This window comes from Amblyraja radiata, chromosome 24 (assembly GCF_010909765.2).
Source record: "Amblyraja radiata isolate CabotCenter1 chromosome 24, sAmbRad1.1.pri, whole genome shotgun sequence".
Classification (NCBI taxonomy): domain Eukaryota; kingdom Metazoa; phylum Chordata; class Chondrichthyes; order Rajiformes; family Rajidae; genus Amblyraja; species Amblyraja radiata.
This window is the reverse complement of record NC_045979.1, coordinates 27,292,724-27,303,675: the sequence shown is the minus strand read 5'-3', so window position 1 is coordinate 27,303,675 and position 10,952 is coordinate 27,292,724.

The following is a 10,952-nucleotide window of genomic DNA, read 5'->3' as shown; positions in this document are numbered from 1 at the left end:
TATTAATATGACATCAAAACCTCACTCTCTGGTGTTGTGCTAATGTAAATGGGATTATTGCTCCAAGCAATTCACACTAACCTATTAATATCTTGCATGTCTTGTGGCATCAGGGACAACATCACAGTTTGGTGGTGATCACACCACCACTAGGGCAAATTCACATGGTTTATTCTATTTACAGTGGTCCAGGACCACATGAGGCTACTGCCCCTCACCAGCAGAGCACATGTGCTATGATGCTGGCAATCTCAGGGTTGTCCCAGCAGATTAGTCTTGGTCTTCTAAGGAGGCATGGCGATCTCAGGCTTCCTTCTGCAGTTCACCCTTACCTCGAGAGAAGGTGCTGATGGTACAGGTTTCTTCCTGGCGACTCAGCTTTGAGCTTGACAAGGCAACACTGGCGGTCTCTGGATTATCCTGGCAGCCAGTGTACATGTGCGTGGTCCCTCGTTGTCAGTGGGCACAAAGAGGTTCTGGCATTTCAGTCTAGGACTTCTTTCCCAGCAGTCCAGTCCTGACCACTTAGTGGCACTGGTGGTCTCAGGTTTGTCCCAGTGACTCAGTCTTCCACAAACCCGCGACAGGGGAACACAACTAGCAGGGAGTCACCCCCCACCCTTCCCCTCTCCCAGTTTCCCTTTCTTGCTCAAATGCCTGGGTTTTATAGGGAGTTGGCTGGCATGGTTCACATGGACAACTGTTAGCAGCTAATTGGACCCAGCAGTCACCAATGACACTGGGAATTGGCCTCTCCAGGCCTGTCAGCCAGGTAAAGGGATCAGAGTGACCTCCGAGGGAGAGGGTGGTATCGCATGAAATATCTTGATAGTTCATAACAAACAAAGTGAAATAATGTTAACCAACGTGCACAAATAGTACAAAAGGTAAAGGGACCAGGGTAAGGCACCTGACTGCAGTGTTCTTTTTGCTATGTTATAAAAAAAGGTTGCAGGTTTGAGTCTTGTGTCAGCTAATTGACTTGCTGCCTCACAGCTCCAGAGACCCAGTTCCAGTTCTGCCCTCTGGTGCTGTCTGTGTGGAGTTTGACTAATTCCCCTGTGACTGTGAGGGCTTCTGGTTTCCACCCACATCGCAAACTCATGCGGGGCCAGTGAGTTAATTGGCTTCGGTTCCTACGAAGGATCTGTCGGTGATATAATGGCAAAGTGGGGCAAACAAAATGGGATAGGATAGGATTAGTGTAAACATGGTGTGGACTCAATGGGCTAAAGTGCTTCTGTGCACGCTGTATCATTTTTACATCAACGATACATGGGCAGCATAGTGGCGTAGCGGTAGAGTTGCTGCTTTACCTCGCCAGAGGCCTGGGCTCTATCCTGACCACTTTGTACATTCTTGCCGTGACCTGTGTGGGTTTTCTCCGAATTTTTCCACACTCCAAAGACATACAGGTTTGGAGGTTAATTGGCTTGGTAGAAATGTAAAATTGTCCCTAGTGTGTGTAGGATAGTGTTATGAGCCTGTCCCATTTGGGTGGCCTTTTAGGCGAGTGCAGGAGACTCTCCGCTGGCCACGTGGTCGCCACATGTTTGCTGATGGTCTCTGGTGAGTCTCCTTCATGGTTCATCATGTTCATCACTCATAGAGCCATAGAGCTGTACAGCAAGTAACTGGCCCTTTGGCCCACCTTGTCCATGCTAACCAAGTTGGCATATTGGGCTTGTCCCGTTTGCCTGCATTTGACCAAAGCCCTCTGAACCTTTCCTATTTGTCCAAAAAGTCTTTTAAAAAGTCATACAGTAATTATATCTCCTACGGTGGATTCTTCTGGAGGCTCATTCCAGATACAGACCACCCTCTGAGTAAAATAAATCGCCCCTGAGCTCCCTCTTAAATCTCTCCGCTCTCATCTTAGACCCATGGTCTCTAGTTTTAGAATCCTCTACCCTGGGCAAAAGACTGTGAGCATTCACTTTATCCATCTCCTTCATGATCTTGTGCACCTCAATAAGTTCACTCCTCAGCCTCCAATGACGTAGAATGGAGCAGCTTGGCTTGTATACTATGGAATTTAGAAGGATGAGAGGCTATCTTATTGAAACATATAAGATTATTAAGGGTTTGGACACGCTAGAGGCAGGAAACATGTGCTCGATGTTGGGAGTCCAGAACCACAGGCCACACTTTAAGAATAAGGGGTAAGCCATTTACAGAGATGAGGAAAAACTTTTTCACACAGAGGGTTGTGAATCTGTGGAATTCTCTGCCTCAAAAGGCAGTGGAGGCCAATTCTCTGGAAGCTTTCAAGAGAGAGTTAGATAGAGCTCGTAAAGATAGTGGAGTCAGGGGATATGTGGAGAAGGCAGGAACGGGTTACTGATTGTGGATGATCAGCCATGATCACAGTGAATGGACCACTCGAAGGGCCGAATGGCCTACTCCTGCACCTATTGTCTATTGTATAAAGAAAAAAGTCCCATCCTCGCCAATCTTAGTTTAGATTAGTTTAGAGATACAGCGCGGAAACAGGCCCTTCGGCCCACCGAGTCTATGCTGGCCGGCGATCCCTGCACATTAACACCATCATACATTAAGGATTTAAAAAAAATATACCAAGCAAATTATCCTACAAGTCTGTACGTCTTTGGAGTGTGGGAGAAATCTCTCTCTATAACTCAAGGGGGGGAGGGGGGGGGGGGGGGGGGGGGGGGGGGGGACATTCCGGTGAATCTCTCTGCATTCTTTTCAAGTTAATGACATGATTCCTCTAGCTGGGTTGCCAGAACTGCACACAGTACTCAACACATTCTTTCTAAAGATACAGGGCAACTTCAGAGTGCACGAGGCAGGTGGAATGTGCTTGGGGCTGCAGTTCAACTGTGAACTAACCACAGGCTGAACACCATTACATTTAGTTGATTTAATTCAGTTGATTTTTTATTTATTCCACTCATTAACTTTTTCACTCAATATGTCTACCTATCGCACTTGAGTTTGATTATTTTTAAGTATAGTATTACCTATTGTGATTGAATGCTTTTCACTGTGCCTCGATGCATGTGACAATATACATAAACCTGAACCTATGGAGTCAGAGAGTAAGTCAATTGTAAACAATCAGTTTGCCACTTGTTGTGTTGTCACCAGTTAAAAAGTCAGTGGTAAAATGTTACCAGTTAAAGTATCGCTGGTTAAACTCCCATTAGTTAAACTATCATCGGTTAAATAGTCATCAATGAAACTATCATTTCTTAAGTAGTAACTATTACCAGATAAACTGCATCAGTAAACAATTATCAGTTTTGACTGTCACTAGTTAAAATACGAGTGGGTAAACCATTGCCACTTAAACTCTCACCAGTAAAACTGTCACTGGTTAATCACTAGTTAAGTTTAAGTTAAGTTGGTTAGGCTGGGACTTTTTTCTTTGGTGCACAGGAGTCTGAGGGGGGACTTTATGGAGGTGTACAAGATCATGAGGGGCACAGATAGAGTGAAGGCTTATAGTCATTTTCCCACAGTAGAGGATTCTATAAATAAAGGGCATTGGCTTAAGGTGAGAGGGGAGAAATTTTAAGGGGACCTCAGGGGAAACCTTTTCCACAGAGGGCAGTCGGTATCTGCTTTGAGCTGGCAGAGGAAGCTACAAAAGTGGGTACAATTACAACTTTTAAAAGACATTTGGATAGATATATGGATATGAAGGGTTTAGAGATTTATTGGCCAAGTATTCACATACAAGGAATTTGCCTTGGTGCTCCGCCCACAAGTTATAACATGACATACAGTGAAAGTTACGAATGACTCAGTAATCACTAACCATTAATAATAATAAAACATTAATGATAAAACACCATTGATCAAGCATGTGAACCAACAAAATACCAGAAAGGGAGGCTGCAGATTTTTAGTTGTTGAGTAGAGCAACTACTCGTGGATAAAAACTGTTTTTATGTCTGGCTGTGGCAGCTTTGACAATCCGGAGTCGCCTTCCAGAGGGAAGTGATTCAAAGAGTTTGTGGCCTGGGTGAGAGGGGTCAGAGATGATCTTGCCCGCGCGCTTCCTGGCCCTTGCAGTTTACAGTTCATCAATGGAGGGAAGGTTGCAGCCAATAACCTTCTCACCTGATCGGACGATTCATTGCAGCCTCCAGGTGTCGTGCTTGGTGGCTGAGCCAAACCAGATCATGATGGAGAAGGTGAGAACAGACTCTCCGATGGCCGTGTAGAATTGGACCATCATTGCCTGTGGCAGATTGTGGTTCCTCAGCTGCCGCAGGAAGTACATCCTCTGTTGTGCCTTTTTGACTGTGGAGTCAATGGTAGCCCCCCGCACTTAAGGTCCTTGGATATGACTCCACAGATGTGACTGCTTTCTGCTATCAAGCTGGGCCAATCGAAACCAGCTTGATACTAGCTTTTATTATCGAGCTGGTTGACTGTAACTTTGAAATACCTCTATGAGGGGAATTATTTGTAACATTCAGTATAGTTTAGTTTCAAGATACAGTGCAAACACAGGCCCTACAACCCACCGAGTCTGCGCCGACCAGCGATCCCCGCACATTTATGGGCCTGTCCCACTTAGGCGACTTTTTAGGCGAATGTAGGGACTCTGCGCTCGCCACATGGATGCCACAGGTTCGCTGCTGGTCTCTGGTGAGTCTCCTTCATGGTCGTGCGGAATTCCCGCATTCTGGGAACCAGTTGCGGCCTCAGTATAGTCGCCCAAATTTTTCAACATGTTGAAAATTTTTCTGCGACCAAAAATTGGTCGCCATGAAGATAATCGATAATCCTGTAGTCGAAGGTGCAGTTGTAGTGGGGTCGCCATGTAGTTATGGGTAGTCGAGCTAGTCGTAGGTAGTTTTAGTTAATCGCCTTTGCTGACTGGTCAGTTTCTTTTGCTCATTGGGGAAAAAATACATGAGCAGGAGTTTTCAGAACCAAGGAAAACTGACCGGTAATGTTAAATGTCCGCCGAACTTCACAGCTGTGTATCTCTGGCTTATTAATAGTTGTATGGCTTCTTAAAAGTTGTCTCCACTCCTTCTCACCCTTCTTTTCCCTCCCTTCTCCCCGTCTTCCCCCTTCTTTTAAAGGATTTACCATACACTGTGCTAGCCGTCTTAATTACAGCGCCAACCTTCCTGTTCATCACGGCGTGTGTCTGTATCACCTTGGCTTTGCACCGTGTGAATTTGAGACAGCGCTTCCCCTGCTTGCCCTGGCCCCCGCCTTTGCGATGTGTTCCATTCTGACAGTCGCCGTTCCAGTTCCTGGTTTTTCAGGCGACTGCCGGCAACTTGACATTCGCCGGCAGTCCACTGAAAAATCGCCTAAGTGTGACAGGCCCATAAAATTCTCCTACACACACTAGGAACAATTTACAATTTTACTGAAGCCAATTGACTTACAAACCTCTACGTCTTTGGAGTGCGAGAGGAAACCGAAGATCTCGGAAACTGGAGCACCCGGGGAAATCCTACGCATGTTACTGGGCGAACGCACAAACTCTGTACAGACCACACCCGTAGTCAGGATCATCTTTGGTCAGGATTGAACCTGGGTCTCTGGAGCCGTAAGGCAGCAACTCAAATCTGAACCCAAGCACCAAGTTGTAAGCGGCCGAAGGTGCGCATCCCTCGGGAGAGCCCACATTCTCCCACGGCCACCCACCGCGGGCTGTGGGTCGGGTGGAGCGGAGGTGTGGGACAATGTTCATCCCTCCACAGTGATGTGGTGGAAGCGGGGGTTTGGATCAATCACTGACAAGTCCCACCACCCGGCAACGTCATGTCCATTATTTGACTTTTCTGTTGACCGGCATTCGGTTCATTGGCTTGTAGGCGACGCCGCCTTTCGGTTAGGTGGCATTTCGGCAGAGCGGCCTTTCGGTGAGTTTGCTTTTAGGCGACGCAGCCTTTCAGTTAATTTTCATTTAGGCGTCCCGCCCTTTCGGTTAGTTGGCGTTTCGGCTTCATTTCCATTCGGTTATTTGGCTTCCACTTCCTTGCTTCGGCTTCTCGTCCATCGGCCCCACGTCCGCACACACAATAAAAGCACCATTGAATTCCTCCAGTCACTGTCTCATGGTCCACATTGGGCAAGAGGAGTAGATTTCAGACGACCACAAGCGGCCTTGATTGTGACCAAGTCTGACAGAAAGGTTCCTTTGCTGTCTGCCAGAGGGTGAATCATTGCTAGGGTGGTCCTCATCTCAACATGGGTTCCATCCACCCCGAGGTTCACTAGACATGATCCATGCTGCATGGCAGCACCACATGTTCATGCGTATGGCGTATGCGGACATGCACTCTGGATCGAAGTGGAATATCCTCCTCCTCTGAGGATGACGATGAAGATTTTGGTTTAGTTTAGTTCATTGTCACGTGTACCAGGGTACAGTGAAGCTTCGGCTTGTACTCGTTAGAATTTAGAAGATTGAGGGGGGATCTTATAGAAACTTACAAAATTCTTAAGGGGTTGGACAGGCTAGATGCAGGAAGATTGTTCCCGATGTTGGGGAAGTCCAGAACAAGGGGTCACAGTTTAAGGATAAGGGGGAAATCTTTTAGGACCGAGATGAGAAAAACATTTTTCACACAGAGAGTGGTGAATCTCTGGAATTCTCTGCCACAGAAGGTAGTTGAGGCCAGTTTATTGGCTATATTTAAGAGGGAGTTAGATGTGGCCCTTGTGGCTAAAGGGATCAGGGGGTATGGAGAGAAGGTAGGTACAGGGTTACAGGTACAGTAAAGGTAGGAACCCATTGTACTTCCGGTGGCGCTGGTGCCAGCAGCCTCCACCTTCACCATCTTTTTGTTTTTTGTTTTTTTAGTTATGTTAAAGTGTGTTTTTAATGTTTTTTTAAATGTCTTTATGTGGGGGGAGAGGGCACGGTAAGGGGGATACCGTCCTTCGGTCGCTTCCTGGAGAGGACGCGACTATTATTCGAGTCGCGTCCTCACCCCCCCAGCGGCCTACCTACTGGATTGGCGCGGCCTTTCCTGCCGGGATCGACCAGAGCTCCAGCAGCGGCGGGACAGCGCTGAAACATCGCGGGGCTGGCGATGCCATACCGGGGATCGCCGTCTGGAGCCCAGAGTGCTGGACTTGCTGCACCGACATCATGGAGCTGCGGTTTGCGGAGCTCCCAACGTGGGTGGCGCTGATCAACAACGCGGGGTCCTGCGACTCCGCCCGGCTCGGCCTGCGGACTCGGGAGCTGCGGACTCCGGCTGCGGGAGGCGGCTGATCAGGAGGTCCGGGCCGCTGAGGAGGAGGATGTTCACCGTTGGGGATCGGCGTCGGCGTTCCACCAGCCCGGCGTGAGGGCCTGAACATCGGGCCGCCCGGTGCGGCGACTGAGGGTGCTCGGAAGGCCCAGACCACGGATGAACATCTGGGAAGATCGGAGGGGAGGCTGGCTGGACTGTGGTGCCTTCCTCACCTTGGTGCCACTGTGTTATGTTGTGTCGTGGACTTCTGTGTTTGTGCTTTTCTTTTTTTAATTCAATTTTATTTTTAATATGTTTTATTATTTATTATTTATTTATTTTTATGATACTGCCTGTAAGGAAAATTCATTTCGTTGTCTCTAATTGAGACAATGACAATAAATTTGAATACAATACAAGGATACTGAGTTGGATGATCAGCCATGATCATATTGAATGGCGGTGCAGGCTCCATGGGCCGAATGGCCTACTCCTGCACCTAATTTCTATGTTTCTATGTTTTGTGGCATACCATTCCTTCTCTCCAGAGATGCTGCCTGTCCTACTAAGTTTCTCCAGCATTTTATCTTCAGCGGAAAGACGATACATGATTACAATCGGGTCATCCACAGTGTACATGAACATGATAAAGGGAGCCCATAGCTGTCTTGACTACACTTCTTCCCACCCTTCTTCTTGTAATGACTCTATCCCCTACTCCCAATTCCTTCACCTGCATCCAGGACGAGGTTTTTCATACCAGGGCATTGAAGATGTCCTCATTCTTTAGGAAATGGGAGTTCCCCTCTTCCATTATCGATGAGGCTTTCACTATGGTCTCCTCGATATCATGCAGTTCCGCTCTCTCTCTCTCCCCCCTCTCATATCAAGAACATTTTTCACTGATGAGCGTTTTCTGTTCTTATTTCAGATTTCCAACATCTGCTGTTTTCTGATTTTTTAAGACGTTTAACTTAAGAAGTTACCCTTCCATATCTCTAGTCTCCCTCTCTCCTGACTCAGTTTGAAGAAGGGTCTCGACCCGAAATGTCACCCATTCCTTCTCTTCAGAGATGCTTCCTGTCCTGCTGAGTTACTCCTGCATTTTGTGTCTATTAGATAGATACAATTTATTGTCATTTGAGCCTCAGTGAGGCTCAAACGAAATTCTGTTTCCACAGCCATACAAACAAAGACAATTCCTAGACATACACACAATTTAATTCACACAAACATCCATCACAGTGGACCCACTGTGATGGAAGGCAAAGTCTTTTCTCTCCCCTGTTCTCCATGACTCTCCCGATGTCGAAGCCCCAGGCGAGCGATGATAAGTCACACGGCCATTTTAGGCCATGCCGGGCGATTTACGGCCCCGCTCCCGGTCTAGAAGTCTCGAAGTTGGAGCCCCCGGCGGGCGCTGGAATGTCCCACGGCCATGAAGCCGTGCCGGGTGATGTATGACCCCGCTCCAGGTCGTTCCAACCCCGCGACACGGGCTGGAGAAGTCGCGTTGCGGGAGCTCCGGGAAGCGGTCTCTCTCTCCCCCCGGACCCGCGAGCTCCCAATGTCCCAGTCCACCGGACCTGCGGCTGCGTTGCTGGAGCCTCGAGCCCCAGGAGTCGAGTCGCAGCAGCGAGTCACCACCGCTCCCCACGCTCCGAGGCCGGCCAGCCCCACGATGGTGAGTAGTCCGCAGCTCCGCAGCTCCGCAGTCTCCCGAGCCCCCGGGTCGCTCAGGCTGGAGGCCGCTCCACGGTGCTAGGCCCCAACGACAACGGAGACCCGACAGGGAAAAGGTCGGGTCTCCCAGACAGGGAAGAGATTTTAAACAGTTTCCCCCTGCCCCCCCACCCCCCCCACATATACACATTTAAAACCAGTATTAAAAAACACCAACACTACATTTAACTAGACAAAAAATAAAAAAAAGACAGACAGGCTGTAGGGGCCGCTGCAACGGGTGAGTCGCGCCGCCAACCAATTTAGCTAAGTTGATTGCTAGGCTCCTAACATAGAAACATAGAAAATAGGTGCAGGAGTAGGCCATTCGGCCCTTCGAGCCTGCACCGCCATTCAATATGATCTGATCATCCAACTCAGTATCCTGTATCTGCCCTCTCTCCATTCCCCCTGATACCTTTAGCCACAAGGGCCACATCTAACTCCCTCTTAAATATAGCCAATTAACAGGCCTCAACTACCTTCTGTGGCAGGGAGTTCCAGAGATTCACCACTCTCTGTGTGAAAAATGTTTTTCTCATCTCGGTCCTAAAGGATTTCCCCTTCTCTGTACTCACTCTATGGCAAGAATGTCTTTCCTCAGATTTGGAGGCCAAAACGGTACGCAATACTCCAGGTGTAGTCTCACCAAGACCCTGGAGGCTTCTTGATGGACATTTGCACAGTGACAGCCCAGGGTTTAAAATATTTCTTGACTAGGGCTCTGCCTCAAAGTTCTTCATCATGGAGGATTTTGTGGTTTAGAATTTGCAACCGGCAGATCTTTCAGCTGCAGCCTCTTCAGAACTGGATCGTTCTGTATTGATCCGCTGTTGCAGTGAGAAGCTGCCTGACACATTCACCCTGCCTCAGTTCACATGCTTCTGGCAGGCTCCACTCTAGCCGAGGGCAACCTTGACTGTCACATGGAGTTAGCACCTGACCAGCCCGGCTATTTCTGGTTATGTGTGTAACGGTGAGGTACGCACTACCCCGTGACTAAAGCAATTAAAGAGGAAGATAACGACTCAGAGATTTATTTGAACAGCACAAAAGATTTGAGCAGCATGTTATCAAATGTTCCAAAATTACGAGTGGCCACTGGGAAATTAGATTTAGTTTAGAGATAAATTAAGCTGAGAAACAGGCCCTTCGACCTACAAATTCCACGCTGGCCATCGATCACCCGTTCAGTAATAGACTCCGTGTCTTTGGACACAGAGAATGCCCAATATGGCCTATAACTCCCCCTGAAAATGAGTCCAGAAACTAAAGATACAGCATGGAAACAGGCCCAAACGCTCACCATCCATGTCGACCATCGATCAGCCGTTCACACTAGGCCTGTGTTATCTTGTTTTCTCATCCACTCACTGCACACCAGGAAGCAGTTTACCGAGGCCGATCAACCTACAAACTGCACGATCTCCCTGTGACCACGTGGGTTTTCTCCACGTGCTCTGGTTTCCTCCCACATTCCAAACACGTGCAGGTTTGTAGGTTAATTGTCTTCTGTAAATTGTCCCTAGGGTGTAGGTTAGAACTTGTGTGAACATTGGTTGGCACGGGCTGGGAGGGCCTGTTTCCACGCTGTATCTCTAAAAATATAGGGCCAGTCAGTTTAAACTAAGGTGCATAGAAATGTCTTCACACAGAGGTTAGTATGTATATGTAATTATCTGCCCCGGAGACTGCTGGAAGTATATAAAGAGGACGTTGATACATTTTTGAAAGATTTGGGGATTGGGAGGGGTCTGGCACTGAGGAGAAGGAAAGCAGTGTGGGTTGGGAGGTTAAAAACTGAGCCTGTGAATTGCCACCAGTGTGTGTGCGTGAGTGGTGGAATCTAGAGGGGATCGATGGGAATGTAGGGAAAATAAATAATGGGATTTATTTTAGTTTAGTTTATTGTTACGTGTCCCGAGGTACAGTGAAAAGCTTTTGCTGCATGCTAACCAGTCAGCGGCAAGACAATGTAGGGGAAGTGTGAACAGGTGCTTGGTCAGCACAGACAGTGGGCCGAAGGGCCTGTTTCTTTACCACATT